At 44.3% G+C, this 23,771-nt stretch overlaps 1 long non-coding RNA gene across 1 annotated transcript in view; it reads right to left on the bottom strand.

Moving 5' to 3' along the window:
• The window catches only part of LOC115480354, a 28,779-nt gene extending 5,958 nt beyond the window's left edge, over positions 1 to 22,821 (bottom strand). The window contains exon 1 of the long non-coding RNA XR_003943808.1: positions 22,663 to 22,821. This is a non-coding gene — a long non-coding RNA (uncharacterized LOC115480354). The remainder of the gene's footprint in view (positions 1 to 22,662) is intronic.
• Positions 22,822 to 23,771: the final 950 nt, after the last annotated feature.

Here is a 23,771-nt window from a genome sequence, read left to right as displayed (position 1 = left end):
CTCGAGGGCGGGGCCCAGAGCGATTTTGGTGGCTTCACCACCAGGAACCTTCGAACCTTTTTGAAGGAAGTCAGGGCTTGGCTTCACTGACGTCAGTGTCCTCAGAACGTTGAGGGTGAGTTTTATTATAGTAGATGGGCTAAAGACGGCCATTTCGTAACCCCGCCCATGTCCCGCCTTCGCGTCACTGCCAACAGGCCCCCTTGAACTTTCGCCGGCTCTGCGATGGGAAAGCGGCGATGGTGTCAAAATAGCGGCTTTCGATTATACCGATTTGGCCGCTTTTGCGAGATCGCCGGCCATCTCCCGATTTGTGTCGGAAGATGGCCGGCGATCACTTTCGAAAATGAGCTGGATATTCATCTTATCTAGCTTTTTTGTTGTTGTTTTTTTTATAAAAAGTCCAAACATGTTATTGAATTTTTATAAACAAAATAAAACCGAGAATTATATAAAACATAAAATATGTTACTTAAGGACAGTTACATCCCTTTCCCATGAAGGTTTTTGGGGGAAGTTGAATAAATTGGTGGTAGCTGTGATAGGCAACTTTTAAAATGTAATACATAGAAATAAAACACCACCCCCTCCCACACCAAAAACAAAAAAAAGAGAGAAAAAAAGTTACCCCTTTTTTATTGGCCTAACAATACATTTTAACCATCTTTTAAAGAAAGGCAATGCCTTTTTCTTCAGGGAAAGTTGAAAAATCCTACCTAAATCAAGTTAATCAGCACCCTATGGAGTGGAGGAATAGCCTAATGGTTACAGCACTGGGCTCAGAAAAGGGAGAGTCAGGATTCAAATCCTATTTGGCTCCTTGTGATCCTGGACAAGTCATTTAATTTAACCCTCCAAATTGTGAACCTTCCAGGGACAGAAAAATATCTAGTGAGTGTACCTGAATAGAATTCACTTAAGCTACAATGAAAAATGCGTAAGCTAAATCTAAAATCCCTCCCCTTCCTGGGTGTCCCTTCCTACCAGAAATTCCCCTTGCCTTAACCCCTTTGCCTCAGTCTGTGATGGCATCAGACCCTCCCCTTGCTTTACCTACCTCGTTTTCTAATCTTGCACCTTACCTTACATGCCTAGGTCCAGCTATCTCTCCCAGTGTAAGAGCCATTACCTGAGATGATTTTACTATGTGGAGAGGACACACAACTCCAGGCCAGCAGCACAAAACAGCCCCACAAATCCAGACAAGAAGGAACTTGCCTGAAATCGGACAGCCATGTCCTCTCCAGGGCACAGCTCACTGACTCCAGCCCTGCTCTGAAGCTAGGTGCCTCTCCTTAGAGAATCCCAGCCTAGCACTGGCAGAAAGTGGTAAAGGATAAGACGCCTGCAGCTGCTCAGTTGCCCATGTTTTGTTCTCTTTCCCAGGTAGGCTGTAGTGTTACACCTGCTCCTTTCCTTCCTGTCCCTGTTGCTCCACTCAGAGTCCTGCCCACTGCTGACGCTGCAGGGTGGCCTGGCTGCTGTCCCAGGAGGGCAGGGCAGTCAAAAGAGGCGGAAAGGGATTCCAGTCAGGGATGTATTCACATAATCCACTCACATCCTGTAAATAAAATTCCAGTCCAGGGGTTACCTGTCTCCAATCACAGGTGTAGACTTTGCTTGGTTTCAAGGTTTCAAACAGGTAAAGAAATCTCTGGGAAACTAAGAGGGTCCATGCAGTAAAATGTATACTAGGTTTTGTGCACTGGTTAGCTCAGGTTTACTTTTATGGGGGAACAATGCAAAAAAAAAATTTGCACACAAGCTACTCATGTAAAAAGCCTTGCATAAACTCCAGCTCAGAGCACATTTAAATCCATGCTAATAGAGCTATTAGCTATTCAACTCACAATCAGAGAAGTGCGCAGAAGACCAAAAGGCTGAGCTAAAATGCCAGGACTTTAATAAAGATCTGAGGAGGCGTAAAAAGTTAGCTCATTCTGCGATCAACATTAAGCCTGTTTCTTCTCATTACTGTGAGCAAATACTGTAAAACCTGCAACTTTTTTTCTGGCTTCCATAAAGCTCATGGGTGAAAAAAGAAAGAAAGAAAAAAAAAAAAGCTAAGGGGAGGCATGGCAGAACAAAGAGTGAAGTGCTAAGACTGTTGAGAATTGCATGGATGCCCAGGTCTGAGCACAAAGAAAAAAAAAAAAGGCACATGCAACTTGCGTAGCTAATACCATCTGCACCTGTTGGAATACTGTCAATAAAAATCAGTGAAAATGGGAACCAGATTATTCTTTTAATATACTCAGCGACTGAATACGAGGGAAAACCCGACACAGCTATGTTTCGGCACAACACGTGCCTGCCTCAGGGGTGTAAACTCTAGTATGGAAATGCCAGATGTTAAGAAATGAAATCAGTAACAGGTTCTGTATTTAATGATTCTCAATGTGCACCTTAAGTAAAGTTCAGTGAGCAAAAACGATCGGAGCCATAAAGCGCAAAGCGTCTCGCTGAAAAAATGCTGGAATACTAGTCTGACCATCATTTTTGCGATACCAATATTTCTGCACAGAATAGCATTCCAGCACACATTCAGTTCTGAGTGCAGATTTGTGCGCACGGTAGACCCAGGGGCCCACGCCATCTGGTGCACTTTGCCAGGTCAGCGCACATTTTGAACTGGGCTCATTTGTATACCACAGTACAGTCTTGGTTATCTGACCTTCGCTAATCCGACCGTCCAGCATATCTGACAGACACTCCTCCTCCTACCCCCCGGTGATGTCATCATCAGCTCTAACTTGTTTTGGTCTAAATAAAACGTTTTTGGTAAGAGAATTTTTGAAAATCAGGAACTTTGTGCCTTTGTTTTATGCACTGTTTGAGGGGTTACCATTGTTTTACATATTATCTGACTTTTCATTTATCTGACAATGGGTCAGTCCCATTTAGGTCAGATAATTGAGACTGTACATATATACTATCTGCTACCTCATTTGCTTATTTCTGATCTGAGGAAGAAGGGCAACCTTCGAAAGCTAATCAAGAAATGTATTATGTCCAATAAAAAAGGTATCATCTTATTTTCTTTTCCATGTTTTATTTTGTTTGATTTCTATTGATATCCACTGAGAAGCAAAACATAGGCGTTGCTGTGTGCTAAGTATCAGTGCACGGCTCTAACAGAGGATGCTACATCATCCCCAGAAAGTGATTAATGGATTTCCAAACACAGGATTCCCCAAGTGGAACTGATTTATGGAATAGATGAATACATCGTTATAGTAATGAAGTTTGTATAACACCCTAAGCCTAGGAGCTTCACAGGAAATTACATGCACATATATTGAGTCCATGCCTCAGACAGCTTACAATACAAATGTAGAGAGGTGTGGTAGCCGTGTTAGTCCACTTTTAAAGGTAATCCATAGAAACAAAACAAAATAAAACATGGAAAAGAAAATGAGATGATACCTTTTTTATTGGACATAACTTAATACATTTCTTAAAGAAATGTATTAAGTTATGTCCAATAAAAAAGGTATCATCTTATTTTCTTTTCCATGTTTTATTTTGTTTTATTTCTATTGAATACAAATGTATTATCTGAGGCCACAGGACAACATGACTTCCTCAAAATTATGATGCACATCAGTGGCAGAAGCAAGATTTGAATTCAGGTCACCTAGTTCCCAGTCCGTTACTCTGGGGTCCTTTTACCAAGCTGCGGTAAAATGTTTTTGACAAGCACTGAGGACCCCTTTTAGTGCAGTAGGTAAAAGGCTGTTTAAAATTTTTTTTTATTAAATGGCTGTGCGACATGTGAAGCTCTTGCCGTATGGCCATTTCAGGGGGAGCACTTACCGCTACCCATTGAGGTAGCAGTAAGGGCTCCCATGCTAACCTGGCGGTAACTAGGCAGCATGCGGCACTGCCTGATTACCGCCAGGTAAACCCCAGCGGTACAAAAATTAAAAAAAAAATTTTTTGAAGGGTTACTGTAAACAATTTTTATTGAACAAGGAAATAAAGTACAAGAATTCAAACAGAAACACGTGGTGTTCAATATTTTATAATTTTTCACGTCTGACCCAAACTCCCCACCTCCCACCCCACCCTTCATATTCAACATATTTCAAGATTGTGAAGATTATAAATCTTTAGCTGGATCAAAAAAAACTAAACATCAAATAATCAAACGACTAAGTAAAGCTATCAAACTGATACAGAATGATGAACATACAAAAATAAAGCATTTATTTATTACATTTGTATCCCACATTTTCCCACCTATTTGCAGGCTCAATGTGGCTTACAATTTTCCGTCATGACTTATGTCATTTCAGAATGCATATACAATTGGTAATATATATAGAACATGAATGCTAAATGAACAGTCAGGCAAAAAAAGGGAAAATATACAAATGGTTTCACATATTGAACATGGATTGCACATTAAAATTTAGATCTGCTTTACTGAATCACACCCCATTCCCACCCTACTGTAACCATTCCTTTAAGCTACAACAGAGATGACCCCTTGTCTGGACTCTTATGACCCCAGGACATCATTGGAATGATAACATCTACTTTCCTAACCCCCCTCCCCACTCCACCCAGGCAGAGAACCTCAAAGCAACCTTTTTACCAAACTTTTTGTCTTAGGAAACACTTGGGAGCCTATTGAATACAGCACTTCTTGTTTTATGGGAAATATTTGGCAAATAATTCCAGATAGAGATAAAGGCCCTTCTCCTTGGGGAAGTCCGAGCTGCCCATCCTTCCCAAAGCACTAACTCATGGAATCTGTTTCTCCAATACCAAAAAGAGGGAGGTTCTTCTTGCATCCAATACTTTATACATTTTTTTCAAATAAAAATATTTTTGTAGCGCCGGAAATGGCGCATGCTGAGGGCGGTACTTCCGATTTAGCAAGTGGTAAGCCTGCATTGGGCTTACCCCTGCTTAGTAAAAGATCCCCTCTAAGCATTAAGTCACCTGCTCTACTCAGCCACAGCTCTGTCCAACCTGAACACAAATGAACTCCCAACACTTCAAGGAGCTACAGCAACGAGGGACATTCTGTCAAGTCACAAATGCAAGGGCTAGACTAACATTTATTGAATTTAGTGCTCATGTTTTCACAGGTAGCTCAAGGCAACTTACAGTAAGTTATTTCCCTGTCCAGAGGGTTTACAGTCTAAGGACCTCATTTATTAATGCAAAATAAGAAGCTCCATTATTTTTCTATTTATGGTTTATTTTGTTTACTCTACCACTTTTCCTATTAATATAACAAATCGGTTTACAATACCAAATAACAGAAAGGAACTCCATTGTATTATAGTAAAGAAATAATAAAAGTAAAAGAAAGCACATCTTTGGTCACACAATGGCAAGGACAAATCAAACTCATTATACATATAAAAGTATCTCATTTTCTCCAAACGCACAGTTGCAAAAAGATATTCACCATACAAATCTAGACAGGAAGGAATTGTCAAACCTTCAAAGACCATCATACCCCCCCCCCCCCCCCATCACCGAAGGCCAGTAAAAATTAGGAGGAGAATTTTATAAAAGTAATCTCCACATATTAAAGGCCTCTTTATCCCGCGAATGTACGTTATGATAAAAATGTGTTCTGGGGTGGAGTTTGCGTAGACGGCAGGTGGACTCATGATTTATAAAAATATCTGCATATATTTACACCTGCCGTTGAGCAGGTGTGACATGTACACAAGTTGACTTATTAGTGATTTAGCTGGAATTTTACTGGTATTTTATAACACATAGGCGCTATCTGGAGCTATGCTTAATTCACAGAGGGGCCCTTTTACTAAGCTGCGGTAAGAGGGGGCCTGTGCTACCATCAACGCGTGTTTTTGATGCACATGAGGCCCCCTTTTACCGCAGTGGGTAAAAGTCTGTCTTTCTGGGAAGAAACACTTTCTGTGTGGCCATTTCAGGGGGGGGGGGCCCTTACCATCACCCATTGAGATGGTGGTAAGGGCTCCCACACTGACCGGGCAGCATGTGGCGCTGCCCCATTACCACCAGTTAACTTCTAGTGCTACAAAATAAGATGTATTTTTGTAGCGCCGGAAAAGGCACACGCTAGGGGGAGAACTACTGCCGGGATCCTGTGATAGTTCCGTATTGGCATGCGGTAAGTCCGAGGTGGGCTTAGAAAAAGGGTCCCTAAGTAAATGAGGTCCTAGGTTTGTACCTGAAGCAATGGTAACTTGACTTTCCCCAAGGTGACAAGGAGAGACACTAGGATTTGAGCTCTGGCTTTCACTGCTCCTTCTCCACAGTAAGAGGTCATGACTTTCAGCAGTTTTTTTAAAGAGGAGTAGCCTAGTGGTTAGTGCAGTGGACTTTGATTCTGGGGAACTGAGTTCGATTCCCACTGCAGCTCCTTGTGACTCTGGGCAAGTCACTTAACCCTCCATTGCCCCTGGTACAAAATAAGTACCTGAATATATGTAAACCGCTTTGAATGTAGTTGCAAAAAACCTCAGAAAGGCGGTATATCAAGTCCCATTTCCCTTTCCCTTTATCCATTCTCTCCCAGCTCAGTCAGAACCAGTGCTGGAGTCTAGCACCATACCCGGGGCTTTTTCCACTATTAATAAGTTGATATTTAGCCCTTGACCGCAAAAGATAACTACTTAAGTTCTATCTTTAAGCAGTTCAGCTTATGCAGTCGAGGGCTGAATATTGTTCCTAACTAAATAAGCTTTAGTCAGCAGTGGGGCAGTGGGGCGGTGGGGGTGGTCCGTCCCGGGTGCACACTGCAGGGGGAGTGCAGGCAGCAGCCGCATGGCTGTCTGCTCCACCGGTTCCCTGCTCCCTCTGATGTTACTTCCTGTTCTGGGGCAGAGGGAGCAGGGAACTGGCGGAGCCGACAGCCAAGCGACTGCTCCCAGCAACCCAGGAGGTAAGAGCAATGCACCCAGGGGGGAGGGTGTTTGGAGGTGATGCACCGGGGGGACGGACGGACGGACAGACAATGCTGCACCCAGTGGGGGAGGGGGATATGATGCTGCACCCAAGGGGGGTGCGCAGCGTTGATCCGCCCCGGGTGGCAGTCGACCAAGGCACACCACTGGCTTTAGTGGCCAACCTAGGATATTCAATGCCGTAGCTCGGACATGGCCAGTCATTGAATATCCGGAAATGCAGCTGGTTCCTAGCCTGGTCACTGCAGTAACATGTCCGAGGCTGAAGCTTGTATCCATAGGTGCCAGATCTGTGGGAACAACGGGAGCTTGAATAACCAATATTGAACAAACTCTTTTAGTGTGTCCAGGAAGGGGTCATTTTCATTGTGTTTTAGCCCCCCCCCCCTTCAAAATCAGTTGCTTTATGATGGGCTCTAAATATGACCAATCAGGAGTGACCTTTGACCTTGTCTGCCTCCCCTCCCTCCAGGGGCTGTGAATACTGCCTGTATAAAATCCCCAGCCCCGGCTAATTTGGGAATAAAATTGTGGATCTCCACATGGCAGTACATAGCACTACCACTGAGTCGGCCATCTTCTCATAAGAAAACACCGCAGATAAGAAAACAAGAGGGGTGGAAAGGGAAAAGGAAAACTGAAGGAGTTTGATATTCACCTTTCTGCGCTTACAGTCGAAGGGTTTACATATTATATAAAGGTACTTAGTTTGTACCTGAGGCAATAGAGGGTTAAGTGACCTGCCTAGAATCACAAGGCGCTGCACTAGGAACTGAACCCAGTTCCCCTGGTTCTCAGACCACTGCACTAACCGTTAGGTTACTCCTCCTCTGCATAAAGGTGGGGCAGGGCAGTACTGCACAGTATTATTCTTTGAAGTTAGCCAGGTGGAGTGCCTATTCAAAGGTCCTGGGGAGAACACTGTGCTTTGAATTTTAAACCTTAAAATATACTTTTTTTATTTTAAAACTCATAGTGTAAAGATCTCCCCACACGCCATACGATACTGAAAATCACACAGACCGAAGACAGAAATCCAAGAACCCAGTTCCTGATTGGCAGATCTAGTGCCCAGCTGCTCACCCGGCTCTCGTTACCAAGATGCAATCCGCTGCCTCAGTTCACATTGATTTTATTCCACTCTCTAGACAGCTTCTGCTGACAGATTACAGAATTATGTTATCACAACAGGTCCTTATTACTCTACCACCAAAAAGTAAAATGTCTGAGATAGACAATGCTAGGATATGCGCCCTCAATCTCAGGACACAGAAACAGAGAAAAATGAAGGCAGATGACGACCATATGGCCTATCCAGTCTGCCCATCTATGCCATCTACTCTCCCTTCCTAGACCCAGTGTACTTGTCCCAAGCTTGCTTGAATTCAAATACAGTTTTTGTCTCCACCACCTGCACCAGGAGACCATTCCATGAATTCACCACCCTTTCCATAAGAAACTATTTCCTGAGATCAATGCCGAGTCTATCCTCTTTCACCTTCATCCTATGCCCCTTCATTCCAAAGTTTCCTCTCAAGTGAAAGAAACTCACCTCCTGTGCATTTACGCCATGGAGGTATTTAAATGTCTGTATCATATCTCCGGCCTTTCCTCCAAAGTATACATATTGAGATCTTGAAGTCTGTCCCCATACGCTTTATGATGAAGACTACTGACCATTTTAGTAGCTGTCATTTGGACAGAGTCCATCCTTATATCTTTTTGATATAAGTGTGCTCTCCAGAATTGTACACAATATTCTACACGAGGTCTCATCAGAGTCTTATACAGAGGTATCATCACCTCCTTTTTCCTACTGGCCACTCCTCTCCCTATACACCGAAACATCCTTCTAGCTTTCACCGTTGTCTTTTCTACCTGTTTAGCCACCTTAAGATCATCACATATGATCACACCCAAGTCATGCACAAAAGGTTTTTCACTCCCTAAACTGTACTGTTCCCTTGGGGTTTTGCAGCCCAAATGCATGACCTGACATTTCTTAGCATTAAATCTTAGCTGCCAAATTCTGACTCATTCTTCAAGCTTTGCTAGGTCCTTCCTCATGCTATCCACACCATCGGGGTGTCTACCCTATTGCTGATTTTGGTGTTATCCGCAAAGAGGCAAACCTTACCAGACAGCCCCTCAGCAGTATCGCTTCCAAAAATGTTAAAACGAACAGGCTCAAGAACTGAACCTTGTGGCACATCACCGGTAACATCCCTTTCCTCAGAATGAGCTCCTTTTACCACTACCCTCTGCCATCTTCCACTCAACCAATTCCTAACCCAGTCTGTCACTTTAGGACCCATACTGAGGGCATTCAGTTTATTAATTAGACATCTGTGTGGAACTGTGTCAAAGGATTTGCTAAAATCTAAATACACCATATCTAGCGCTCTCCCTCGATCCATCTCTCTGGTCACCCAGTCAAAGAAATTGATCAGATTTGTCTGACAAGACCTGCCCTCTAGAAAAACCATGTTGCCTCGGGTCCTGTAATCCACTGGATTCCAGAAACTTCACTATTCTCTGTTTTAAAAGCAACCAACCCTACCAGACGTACAAAAAAGTCAGCAGGAAAGCATTCTGCAGGCACCATCACAGATCTCTGGGTAAAGGTTTCTGTATTTACCCTCCTCCCCTCTGATTGGCTAAACAGCTAGCATATATGAGAAATTCTCACCCCGCTGAAGACTCTGGCGCTAATGGGACTGGTACCTAGTGTTCAGGATTATCAGTCATGGTTGATCCTTTCCTCCCACTGTTTGTGTAGCAGGGAGGGAGTTTCTAGTCCTGGGGTTTACTTAGCTGATAAGTCCTTGTGTGTTTCCAGGTGCTACAGGAAGGGAAAACCCGGTGCAGGGTGGATGATGGTGTATGAACATCTAGAATAGGAGCCAATGAGAAGGGGGAGGCCCCTGTGCATTAAGGCGGGCAGTGAGAGCATTGTTGTGCATTGGCAACGATAGACAGAAGGACACAAGTCCCTGATTCTTCATCCCTATGCATTACACAGCAGAGTGAGCAATGCTGCATAAGCAGGGAGACCCACAATCATGCATCACTCTGTGCACGTGGCATCTACGGTGTCCCCCAGGCCAGACTAGTGAGTGAAACCCACATCACCCATGAGACAGTTGAAGTGGAAGACTCCACCATGGATGACCCCGGCTTTCAAGGGCCTACTGAACCCAACAGCCTTCATCTTGAGGTTTTCTGGGAGCTCCATTCTTTTGCTACAAATTACAGGTCACATACTAGATGGATTTTTAACTGTGCAAAAGGGTGCCAGAAGTGCAGGAGAGGAGTTTCAAGTTTATTAAGGTAGGGTGAAAGCTGAGTGGCCTGGTCAAGGGGAGTGCAACTCTTCCCATGCTGTGGAGGTTAGGTGTCTAACATCAGGGGCAAATGAGGCAGGACAGACAAATGGCCCAGACGACACCAAAGAACATGAAAATAGCACTTCATGCCAAGCAGTGGACACATGCAACGACAGAGGAGGTCTATGCACTTTATTTTGATGGAATGGAAATGACGGACAATTACAAATAAGTGACCAGTCAGAAACGTGAAGCCCAGCCAAACTCACTCCCACTGGTTGCCATTTCTCCTCTCAGATTTCCTTGCACCATTTCCTTTTTTTCTCCTTGGCCGGCATACGGCAGCATTGCTTCCTCTAGTGATAAATGCTAAGCTCTAAACAAGCTTGCGCTAGTGCTTGGAAAATATGGCACCGGAAGTATGGACTGATGCCCTCGCCTTACATGTGGGAAAAACAGAAAGCTGGAGAGAGGAGCACAGTCCTGTACCTCCAGCACTGGTTAAACTGTCACAGCTAGGGTATTGCTACTGAATCCATGTTGTCTTGAAGTAGGGATATAGATTTAGCTCACATGAGTTACACTGACATACAGCAGGTATTTTCCCGTCTCTGGAAGGCTTGTAACGAATACGAACCTTTTCCGGAGACGGGAAGGTGGTAGAACTAGAGGACATGAATTGAGGTTGAAGGGGGGCAGACTCAGGAGTATTGTCAGGAAGTATTTTTTCACAGAGAGGGTGGTTGATACGTGGAATGCCCTCCCGCGGGAGGTGGTGGAGATGAAAATGGTAATGGAATTCAAACATGTGTGTGATAAACACAAAGGAATCCTGTTTAGAAGGAATGGTTCTGCGGAATCTTAGCAGAGATTGAGTGGTGACGCAGGTATTTGGAGAATAAAACCGGTGCAGGGCGGACTTCTATGGTCTGTGCCCTGAGAAAGGCAGGGACAAATCAAACTCGGATATACATATAAAGTATTACCATGTAAAATGAGTTTATCTTGTTGGGCAGACTGGATGGACCGTTCAGGTCTTTATCTGCCGTCATTTACTATGTTACTAGGTTATCTAGATAGACTGAATACTGCCACTACCCAGATAAATTTGGGTGCTGACTGCATTATCTTGACATTCTGTGCAGCTGCATATGAAGCTAGAAGTTTGCACCCAAGGCAGTGGAAGGTTAGGCAACTTGCTCAAAATCACAAGGAACAGAAGTGGGATTTGAATCCTGGTTTCCTGGTTTCAGTCCCCTGCTCTAACCAATTAGGCTTCCGGGCCAGCAATAGATTTACCTCTTTACACTTATGGAATCCGAGTGCTTATGTCACCGTCTAAGGGGAAAATATTGAATGCAGCTCCATAGCTGCAGCTGCTATAGAACAAAATCAGCCTCTGACACCAGCCACAGGGAGGAAAATGATAGGACCAAAATGTGAAGGGTTTGGTCATCATCTGCTTTGAACCTGGGCTGTAACAGAGGGAACCAGACAGAATCTTAAATCAGCATCAGCCTAAGGTAATGTAGAATTAAGAATATAAGAGTAGCCATACTGGGTCAGACCAATGGTCCATCTAGCCAAGTATCCTGTTTTCCAAATAGTGGCCAAGCCAGGTCACAAGTGCCTGGCAGAAACCCAAATCGTGGCAACACTCCATACTACAAATCCCAGGGCAAACAGTTGCTTCCCATGTCTGCCTCAATAGCAGACTATGGACTTTTCCTCCAGGAATTTGTCCAAACCTTTTTTTAAACCCAGATACGCTAACCGCTGTTACCACATCCTCCAGCAAAAGAGTTCCAGAGCTTAACTATTTGTTGAGTGAAAAAAATATTTCCTCCTATTTGTTTTAAAAGTATTTCCATGTAACTTCTTTGAGTGTCCCCTAGTCTTTGTACTTTTGGAACAAGTAAAAAAAAATCGATTTACTTCTACTTGTTCTACACCACTCAGGATTTTGTAGACCTCAATAATATCTCCCTTCATCCATCACTTTTCCAAGCTGAAGAGCCCTAACCTCTTTAGCCTTTCCTTATACAAGAGGAGTTCCATCCCCTTTATCATTTTGGTCGCTCCGTTATATCTTTTTTGAGATATGGCGACCAGAACTGAATTCAATCTGATAATCAGGCTTGGGTTGGTATTTGAATCAAAAGATTATTTGTGCTCTCTTATGGCTTTAAAAAGGCAATTTCACAGCTCAGCTCAGCCCACTCAAAGTCAAGTGGCTGTGTAGGAAGCTCTGCTCAAATGGACTGCAGGACCTGAGGCAGCATGGTTTCACTAGTGGCAGATCTTGTCAGACAAATCTGATTGACTTCTTTGACTGGGTGACCAAACAGTTGGACGTGGGAGGAGTGCTAGGTGTGGTGTACTTAGATTTTAGCAAAGCCTTTCACAGGGTTCCACACAGGCAACTGATAAGTAAACTGAGTGCCCTCAGTATGGGACCTAAAGTGACAGGGTTAAAAACTGGCTAAACTGCCTTCTACCAACCCCTCGGTCTCCCTTCGGCTGCATCCTGCCTCTTCTGATGTAATTTCCTGTGGGCAAGATGCGGCAGAGGGAAGACCAAGGGGCTGGCAAGGCAGCCTATCATGCTGCTGCTGCCAGCAAGCAATGTAAACTTTACAAGACTGCAGGGTGGGTGGGGGGAGAGAGAGGAGACGGAGCAGTCCCAGATCCAAGGGGAGGGGGGGGGACAGAGAAGGAGGAGGAAAGAGAGAATGGGCTGGGGGTGAAGAGAGATACTGGTCCCACAGGGGGTTGGGGTGTCGGAAGCAATGCAATTGGTGGGGGGGGGGGGGTTACTATCCCTTGAGCCAACCCACAACTCTAGATTCACCTGGCAGGGTTGATCCAGTCCTAGGTTTACCCCATTGCATGCAGGGACTTGTAGTTCTGATATCCCCATTTCATTCCCTAAGAAAAGCAAGACTACAAAAGTCCCAGCATGCACTGGAGTACGGATCAACCCAACTGGGTAAATCTGAATCCAGTTGGCAACCTTAGTGGGAGCCCAGGACAAAAACTTGAAGGGGAGCCCTAAAGCCCACTGACTCTACATACGCTGATGGGGCTACAAGTGTCAGAATCCATGAGATCAGCGAGGTGGCGGTGATCCTAACTGTTAAATGCCAGATGGGAAGAACACTGGATGAGTAGGGATGTGCACTACTAATAAATGTTTATTGCATTTTGGGATTTTTCTAAGTTTCTTTTAGATTGTTGGGTATTCTTTCAGATCATTTTACAAACTTTTTATTAAAACAAGTTTTTAACATGCATTCGACTGTGCATACATTAATTCAAAGGAGTAAGCACGTACAATTGAGTTTTCACACACTAACATTTTTTAAGACGTCCAAATGATCCAAAAGTGCGCTAACAAATACAGATCCCTACTGGACAGGTAGTTGAATCATGAAGGCAAATCCTACAGTCACAGTGGAGTTGATTGCCAAGAGAAGAGGTAGATTACAGCAATGTGGAAAGACTAGTGGCTTTTGGCAGGGTTAAGGGGAAGCAAGAGGGGTGGCATTAAGGAAACCTAAAGAGGATACCAACAAGGACTTTAAAGTATAAAAATTCTCATTTTGGATGGATAAAAGCAAGAGAAAACAGGATGTGCAGGAAAGTAACACGGTAGATGACAGCAGAATTGGTCCGTTCTGCTGTCCAGATATCAGCAAACCAATGACTGAATGTAAGCAGGAAATAACCTGGGTCCAATCCTCAAGGAGTGAAGATCGCTTAGAAAAAGAACAGTTGATAGGAGTCTTGAAGGGGAGAATGAGGCATAACCTAAACACAGGGAAGACAAAGCTAGAACAGGCTGGCCAACCCAATAGTGACCAAGGCAGCCAAAGACAAAAACCAAAGGCACAGTAGCATGGGTTAGATTCCCAGAATAGACCTTACATATCTCTGCCAGGCCTGGGATGATATGGAGACAGCATTTGCAGACCCTGAGGTGATGGATGGGCAAGAGGGAGAACCAGTCATTGCACAATGGTGACATCTAATGGCTAAACTCAGGCCCATGATTGCTGAGGTCCAGGAGGAGTCCTAACACATGACTCCTGGTCAATAACCTTTACTGCAATAAGTGAGTTATGGATATAAGTAGGAGAAAAGTAAAGTATTCAGTTAGTTGTGAATAAGGGCTAAATGGCACAGAATCAATTGAGGCTAGTTCCAACTGAGAGGCTGGAAGCCCAATGGAGCAGGAGAGAAGAAAAGGAACAAAGCAGCAAAATCAAGTTGATTAAACAAATAGATAAGGCAGACTTAGAGGAATAGGGTAAACTGTTATTGGAACCAGACTGGAATGAGTCACTGCTAGCACTAGGAATAAATAAAGGCCAGGGTGTGAAGATACAGAGCACATGCGAGGATCTTAGAGGGAAAACAAAGAAAAGAGAAATAAGGCAAGATTCGAAGACAAAGTTGAGGTTCGGAAAGAAAGCCCTGTAAGAATGGGAAAGACAGCACAAAAGAAGAAGGGGAAGGAAAGGGATTTTGGATTTAGTCTATGCTTTTTCAGTTATAAAACTCAAGGTGAGTTACAGTCTGAGGTGCTTTCTGTCCCTGGAAAGCTTAATCTAATTTTGCACCTGAGGCAATGGAAGGTTTTGTGAAGGCAGTGGGTCATGGAGCATGGCAGCCGGGAATAACATGATGCTGTGCCACCATGCCCTGCCCCCTCACAACACATGTGGCTCCCAGTTACTGCAGAAGCTGCAAAGACCAGCAATGACATCAGCCAGAAGTGAAGGGGATGATGGGAGCTGGCTGCAGCTCTTAAAGCTGGCCCCCAGAAGGCACAGGCCTCTTTCCACCACGTTCAGCGTCCCAGCCCACCCACCTCAGAGCCAGCATAATTCCAAAGCAGCAGCTGTCGCAGTAGCGGGACTCAGTACCCATGCCAGAGAGAGAACTGGAGGGATTAGAGACAGAGATTGACTGCACGAGGGGTACCCTCAGCAGATCAGCATTGCTCACATTGGGGGCCTGTTTGGTTGCAGGACAGGGCTTCACAGCAGGTGCCACTCCCCCACCACACTTGCATTTGGAAATGACTGTAGCTCTGCTGGTCAGATGGCAGGCCTGTATGGCAGTTGATATAAATGTACCAGCTGGCTCAGGTATGGGGTTTGGTTTCCTTGCATGTTGTACGTTAATAAAGTTGCAGACTAATGTTATTACCAATAAAAAGCTGTGTGAGTTGTTGTCAATCATTTTGGATGAAGAAGAAGGGGATGGTGCATGAGTACATAGTTGGCAGGGCAGGGGAGGGTCACAGCTGCCTACGTTACAAGTAATTTGCCCATGTTCACAAGGAGCATCAGTGGGATTTCAGTCCTGGCTAGTCTTTCGTTCTTAGCTCACTGCTTCTAATTAGGCTGCTCCTCCCTTCAGATAAGTAAACAAGAAAACCAAGGCAGGTAAGTGAACATAGGAATAATGGAAAGGAAAAAGGGGTAGGCTTGGATACCAAAAAAAGATCTGAAGCATCACGGACAGATAGAATGGGTGAACATTATGCCCTATCCTAAAACACTGATGCTAGAAGCCACGTGATGGACCATGGCAGGTTAGGGCTCCAGAGGAGGACAAGAAAAGCCAGTCTAACAAGTTCCATGAGAGAAGCCGGCTGCCAGGGTGCATTCCTGCACCACCGCACTCTTCAGAAACAAAGGAGAGTTGGGCATGGGGCTCAGCAAAGCCCCAAAGGGTCAGTGCTGAGACATTTTTATTCATTTTTATACCTACCTACCACCACTCCCCTCCCCTTCCCCCAGTTTCTAATGTGTTTGGGAGCCCCCCCGAAGAATGGAAATATCCCCATGGGGTTTCATCATCACAGGGGCCTGCAGATTCCTGTGTCAGAATTATTGGGCTATGGAGCCCTTGTGTTTCTTGTGAGCAGGAGGAAGGAGGGAGAGCAGAGGTTTGCATTTAGAACCCAGGCAAAACCTTCACAGAGCTACTGCAGTAAATTTTCCAAGGCTTATGTGCCTGTCATACAGGCAAAACATTAGAGTTATCTTGCTTAAGCCAGTCATATCCAGCAAAGATTTTTATTTACCAGAAAGTATGTGCCTACTTTAGAATTTATAGAAGAGAAGCATTTGTGTGTTGGTGGGGGGGGGGGGGGGGGGGGAGAGTTGCATGGCCATAATACGCATGCCATCTCCAAACCAACATTCAAGCAACATCTATGGGTCCCTTAGTTTCATGTGGGCTGGAAAGTCCATGAGTACATGGCCCATTAAGTAGCTACTGAACAGCTGTCCCATCACATCTAAGTTCTCAGTAAGAACCAATTTCACACATGCTTCCCGTGTTTACCTCTCCCCCGCCAGTAAATGTAGAAACATGAACAGTCCCATCAACTGGACCTCAGCCACCAGACATGTCAACTGAAGTGCCACCCGTCTGCAAGCCAACTAACAGTTCTGAATTCAGTGTGTGGAGATCAAATGGAGGGGTATAATCGCACGTCACCGGCGATCTATTGTGGCAGCGGCGCAACAGCTGGCCGGAACCGCATTTTCAAAAAAGATGGCCGGCCATCTTTTTTTCGATAATATGGTTTAGCCCGGCCAAATGCCAGAGTTTGCCGGGTTTGAGATCGCCGGTTTTGTTTTCAGCGATAATGGAAAAAAATGCCGGCCATCTCAAACCCGGCGAAATCCAAGGCATTTGGTCGTGAGAGGAGCCAGCATTTGTAGTGCACTGGTCCCCCTGACATGCCAGGACACCAACCGGGCACCCTAGGGGGCACTTCTAAAAATTAAAAAAATATATACAAATAGCTCTCAGGTCCATAGCTCCCTTACCTTGGGTGCTGAGCCCCCCCAAATCCCCTCAAAACCCACTCCCCACAACTCTACACCATTACCATAGCCCTTATGGGCAAAGGAGGGCAGCTACATGTGGGTACAGTGGGTTTGGGGGGGGAGGGGGTTGGAGGGCTCAACACTTATCACCACAAGTGTAACAGGTAGGGGGGGATGGGCCTGGGTCCACCTGCCTGAAGTCCACTGCAACCAACAAAAACTGTTCCAGGGACCTGCATACTGCTGTCAGGGAGCTGGGTATGACATTTGAGGCTGGCATAGAGGCTGGCAAAAAAGTGTTTTATGTTTATTTTTTTAGTGTGGGAGGGGGTTGGTGACCACTAGGGGAGTATGGGGAGGTCATCCCCCATTCCCTCCAGTGGTCATCTGGTCAATTGGGGCACCTTTTTGAGGCTTGGTCGTGAAAATTAAAGGACCAAGTAAACCCGGCGAAATACTGAACGCTGCTTTCTTTTTTTCCATTATCCGCGAAAGCCGGCCATCTAGTACCCACGCCCATGCCCGCCCATGTCCCGCCTTTGCTTCACCGCCGACACGCCCCCTTGCACTTTCGCCGGTGCAGCGACAGGAAAGCAGCGATGTTGTCAAAAACGTGGCTTTCGATTATACCGATTTTGCCGCTTTTGCAAAATCGCCGGCCATCTCCCGATTTATGTCGGAAGATGGCCGCCGATCACTTTTGAAAATAAGCGTGATGGTATACATGCACAATTTAATATCATATTCAGCATGCATTTTCCTGACAGTACCATCAGTTCTGCCTCAAGAGTTAATAGAGAGAAAAGATGAGCAGCCAATAACAACAGCTCCAGCCTTCAAACACCCTGTTTGGTCACACTTTCTACCCACAGGTGTTCTGAAGTGGTTTGGATGCAGGCCGCAGCTAGGCGCTCCAGAAATATCAGGTGGGCAGGCCTACCCTACAGGTGCTTTCCTTTATAATTATGAGCCCTGCTTGACTATCAAAAACAGTAGAACACAGTGCTCAGTTAATGACTTGAAACCCAACCCTGAAACCTCTGTTTCATAGCTTGAACAAAACTTCCTGGACATGCACTAATTACTAACCTATCCCTGCTCGGCATGTCTTATCGATAACAGCTTTCTAGACCCAGAGGGAAAAAAATGAGTAATGCATTTAGGCAGAGATATTCCCATTGTAAAAACCTACTATTTAAAGGCATAGGCTTCTGGGACTAGGCAGATCCCTTCCTCAGGACACCTTTAATACACTTCTGACCAGCCCTTTTGCCAGCTACTGGCAAATTGAGGATTTGCACAAGGCAGAGGAAGGTTCAGAGGAAAGAGGAGAAGATTCTCTGAGTACAGTAGATGCCTGGAGCACTGTACCAGAGCTGATAGAAACAAGAGTCTTGCATTCATTTTGCAACACAATTAAAAAAGGCTTGTCTCATTTCCTCATGAAACAAACAAAAAATAAGAACATAAGAATAGCCATACTGGGTCAGACCAATGGTCCATCCAGCCCAGTATCCTGTCTCCAAAAGTGGCCAATCATGGTCACAAGTACCTGGCAGAAACTCAAATAATGGCAGTACACACTCAAACATAACAAATCAAATAAGTTCAAAAAACACCAAGACACGAAGAGCCATCAGATAAAATTTACATCGGGCTATGGGATCTTTTATAGCCCCAGCTATTTCAGGTCCAAGCTCCTTTTCAATTCGTCAATCATGTGCCTCCAAGTTAACGGTGTTCAATTCAATTTTTATACATTTTTACTTCATCCATTACTTTATCCCAAAATTTATTCAAAATACCAAAACATGAATAATAAAAGAATAGCGGCTACTTATCTTAGAACCGCAAGCAGCGGTGACAGCGCTGTAAAAATATTCAGACACTCCCGAAGCCCCGTGTGTCCAAAAAAGGCATTTTGGTTTGAACAGACCTGCTTGAAGGGATCACAAAGGAGCAGCAAAACATTTTCTTGAAAGCTCAGACAAGCAACATCATGGTGGACCACTCAAACCCCCCTTTTCCCTATTTATATACATTTGGGGGGGTGGAGTAGTTTTTATGTTTCCCCCTCTACTTTTATGTAGAAGCCCAAATAGTAGAAAGATTCTATGCTACCAATCCCAGGGCAAGCAGTGGCTTCCCCATGTCTCTCTCAATAGCAGACCATGGACTTTTCCTCCAGGAACTTGTCCAAAACCTTTTTTAAACCCAGATATGCTAACCACTGTTACCACATCCTCTGGCAACAAGTTCCAGAGCTTAACTATTTATTGCATGAAAAAATATTTCTTCCTAATTTGTTTTAAAAGTATTTCCATGTAACTTTATTGAGTGTCCCCCTAGTCTTTGTACTTTTTGAAAGAGTAAAAAAAAAAAAAAAAATTGGATTCACTTTCACCAGTTCTACACCACTCACGATTGTGTACACCTCCACTATCTCAGCTGTCTCTTTTCCAAGCTGAAGAGCCCTAACCTCTTTAGCCTTTCCTTCCAAAGAAGGTGACACCGTAAAACAAGAGAACTTGAAGTTGAAGGCGGTAAACTTAGGCGTAATGTCAGGAAATTCTTTTTCACAAAGAGGGTTGTCGAAGCCTAGAATACCCTCCTGAGGGAGGTGGTAGAGACAAAAATGGTGACAGAATTCAAAATGGTATAGGATGAACACAAAGGATCTCTAACTAGAAAATGGATACTATAAAAAAAAAAGCTGAACTTAAAATGACCGCATGTGTGTGGATGTATATCAAGCGACGCTTAGATGGTGATTCCGGCTGTGATGAACTAGAGCATGTGCCGGGTAGACTTGTATAGTCTGTATCCCACAAATGACAAGACAGATAGACTGGAGTGGGCTTCGACAGCAACTCCAGTAGTTGGAATGTAAGGACAGAGCTGGGCAGACTTCTATGGTCTATGTGCCAGAAATGCCTAAGATCATGATCAAGAATTTTACATCACATTCATTGTTGATTTAAGCATGAAATGATAATGAGTGTAACAGTTGGGCAGACTGGATGCACCATTCAGGTCTTTATCTGCCGTCACTTACTATGTTACTATGAGAGGAGTTCCATCACCATTATCATTTTGGTCACTCTTATTTTAATCTTTTCTAATTCCGCTATATCTTTTTTTTTTTTTAGATACAGCGATCAGAAATGAACACAATCCTCAAAGCGAGGTTGCACCATGGAGTGATACAGAGGCATTATAATATTCCTGGTCTCATTTACCATCCCTTTCCTAATAATGTCTAGCATCCTATTTGCTTTTTTGGTCACCGCCACACACTGGCCAGAAGATTTCAGCATATTGTCCACAATGACACCTAGATCTTTTTCTTGGTTATTGATACCCAAGATGAACCCTAGCATCAGGTAACTATGATTTGGATTATTCTTCCCAATGTGCATCACTTTGCATTTGTTCACATTAAATCTCATCTACCATTTGGATGCCCAGTCTTTCAGTTTCCCAAGGTCTTCCTGCAATTTTTCACAGTCCACATGTATTTTAACAACTTTGAAAAGTTTTGTGGCATCTACAAATTTAACCACGCCATTCCAATTTCCAGATCATTTATAAATATGCTAAATAGCACCGGTCCCAGTACAGATCCCTGTGGCACTCTACTATTCACCCTCCTCCATTAAGAAAAATTGCCATTTAACCCTACCCTCTGTTTTCTGACCAATAACCAATTCCTAATTCACAACAGAACATTGCCTCCTATCCCATGACTCTTAATTTTCTCAGGAGTCTCTCATGAGGAACTCTGTCAAAATCTAGATAAACATCAACTGGCTCACTTTTATCGACATGTTTTATACATGCCTTCAAAGAAATTGAGCAAATTGGTGGGGCAAGACTTGGCTGAATCTATGCTGACTATCCCATTAAACCATGTTTGTCTATATGTGTTGCGTAATTTTATTCTGCAAAATTATACTTTGTAGTTTAGCATATGTAAAAGATAAACAAAAACAACAAAAAAGCTTTACATGAATGAAAACTCTTGAAAATAGAAACTGTGTGTACCCCTAGTAGAAATGGACAGAGAGGAACAGGATTGGAATTTTGTGAGACTGCAAATAACTCATCCTTCAGTTCATAGGAGCCAACTCTTGAGCACCCATAATATTATGAAAATTCCTTGTACAAATCAAGGGAGGGGTTATTTCCACTGGACTTAGCACCCCGAATAATTTTGAAAAGTTGGCTCTCATGCTTAAGTTTCTCAACAACAGAGGCATAATAAGCTAAGAAGATATAGGAAGCATGACCCAGTGACAAGCTGCAGGCCACCTACGGGACCAAACAGGTGGAAATCACTGTACAGCGCCCCAGAAACCACAGGTGGGGGGGGGGGGGGTTGTCTGGCAAGGTGGGGAGCAGCTAGCTGTTTAGAATATCACAAAACTTTGTGGGAGATGCCTGGAATTGTGTGGGAACAACTATGCTGAAATAAGGATGGAAAGACAGTAAAAGCCAGAATATTCTATAAATGGGAAAAATCTTTAGCAATGTGGGCAGACTGGATGGGCCAGCGGATCTTTATCTGCAGTCATATCTTCTGTTACTATCCATATTCTATAAGTCAACTGAATAGCAAAGGAATTTGCAGCCAGACCTGAGATGAGGTGTGTCCAGAGTGGAATGGCATGGCAACCCCTTCCATACCTTTAGCATTTCCAATTCACCCTAAGGCTAAAACCTTTGATTTTTATGCTATCTACACCTATCATCATGGTATCCCTCAAGAATATCATAGTGAGTTCCTTCTAACCATGAAATGTACTTCTGTGAGCAGAAGTTAAACAAAAGTAACCCCTCCCCCCACCCTAACAATTCTTAGACACAGGAAGAGTTTTGACTGAATTGTGTGTTCTTGAACTCATCTTAACCTTCCCCCTCCTCTTTCATCAGTGAGTAGGCATGCTTAGGAGCTAAATCACAGAACATTTCCTTTTTTTAACAGGGGATAAAAACTGAGCAAGCCAAGCAAAGCGAGATCAAAGTCCAATTGTTATTCATGAAAACTTCAAGGAACATCTTTAAGAGACACAGTCACAGTATACACACCCACTCCAGAGCTGCAACATTCAGGAAGCTGAACCAAAATCGATATGTAATTATTGAACACTGTGAACTGTCCTCACTAAGCCAGTGGACAAACAGTTTTGGACAACTTCCCTAAAAAAATATAAATAAAACCTAACCAAGCAAGAAGCCAACCTGCCCCCACACATATTTCTATTCTACACACACAGGCAAAGCAGAACAGATAAGTAGTTATGAATCAGGTGCCACACCCCAGGTGAGTTACAAATTCTTTACTTGTGTGAGAGAGAGCAAACTACAGTGGTCCAGCCCAGGAACAAACAGCCCCTGAAAACCCAACAGGAGTCCTACAGCTATCTTTCAATAAGGGGAGACTAGGAGGGAGGATAAATCGCCAAGGCTTCGCCTGTCAAACTGGGCTTTCCTCTTTCACTGCAAGAGAAACAAACTAAGCTGCCTTTTCCTAAACTCAGTAGATAACATGAAGCCAGAAATACTCACTGGAACTGGCAGGTTCTTCCTTAGCTATGGGCAGGAGCAGGCTTCCAGCCTTGCATGGAGGGGAAGAGCACCTGGTGCCCCTCCTGAGGGAGCTGCTCTCAGCTCCCAGGTAAAGCTCAGAAACAAGCTACAGGCTCTGTACTAACAAAAGTATGCAGCTTTCACTTCAGCCAGCCTCTATTAACCCTTTGTGGGCTAGTGGCAACCATACCAGGAAAGAGAACAGAGAGAGCCCTCAAACCACAGCTTGCCTGTTTGAAGAACCCTGGCCTTAACCAGCCACCAGGTGAGGAGATTACTCTGGTACAAGAAGCACTGCAACTGCAGCAGTACTAGGAATAGTAGAGGGCTATGGATGCTCAAAAGAAACACTTAAGTTAGGTTTCTCAGTGGAAGCTAGTACAGAGCTGCCAAGTTACCCAGTTCCAGGCTGGAGATTTTGGGACAGACCTGGATTTCTGACCACCCCATCCTGGTGAATTATGAGACTTGCAGCCAGGGGCGTAGCCAGACAACAGATTTTGGGTGGGCCTAGGCAAGAAGTGGGTGGGCACCAAGTGTTCCCCCTCCCCCCCCAACCACCAAAAAAATATCTCAGCTGGCGGGAAAATGCTTCTTTCCACCTTGGCAGTCTGCAGCAGGCATGCCCTGAAAACTGAGAATGCACAGGTGACGGTATCATGGAGAGTAGCGTTTTCGTTACCATCAGGGGGAAGTCTTCAGCTGGTGGAGCTTGGGATCCCCACCAGATACCACTAAACGTGTGCTACTGTTGGGTGGGCCTGAACCCTAAATGGATGGGCCCTGGCCCACCCAAGCCCACCCGTGGCTACGCCACTGCTTGCAGCACTGAGTTCAATGAGCAGGATCAGGCACTACAAAATCCCACATTGCTTTGGGATGTAAGTAAAAAAAAAAAACCAGGACTGGTCAAATTAAAAGGTCTCCTGGCAGGACCTGGGTAACTTGGCATCTATGCTATTATTGCAGTTCTTTTGTCAGGTCACTTAAATATGTTGGAATAAAGGTCAACAAACAAGCTTTTATTGGATTACCTCAATACATCTGTGACAAGCTTTCAAGCACTAAGTCTCCCTCATTGGAAAATG

This window comes from Microcaecilia unicolor, chromosome 11 (genome assembly GCF_901765095.1).
Source record: "Microcaecilia unicolor chromosome 11, aMicUni1.1, whole genome shotgun sequence".
NCBI lineage: Eukaryota > Metazoa > Chordata > Amphibia > Gymnophiona > Siphonopidae > Microcaecilia > Microcaecilia unicolor.
This window is presented reverse-complemented; position numbering and strand designations above follow the sequence as displayed.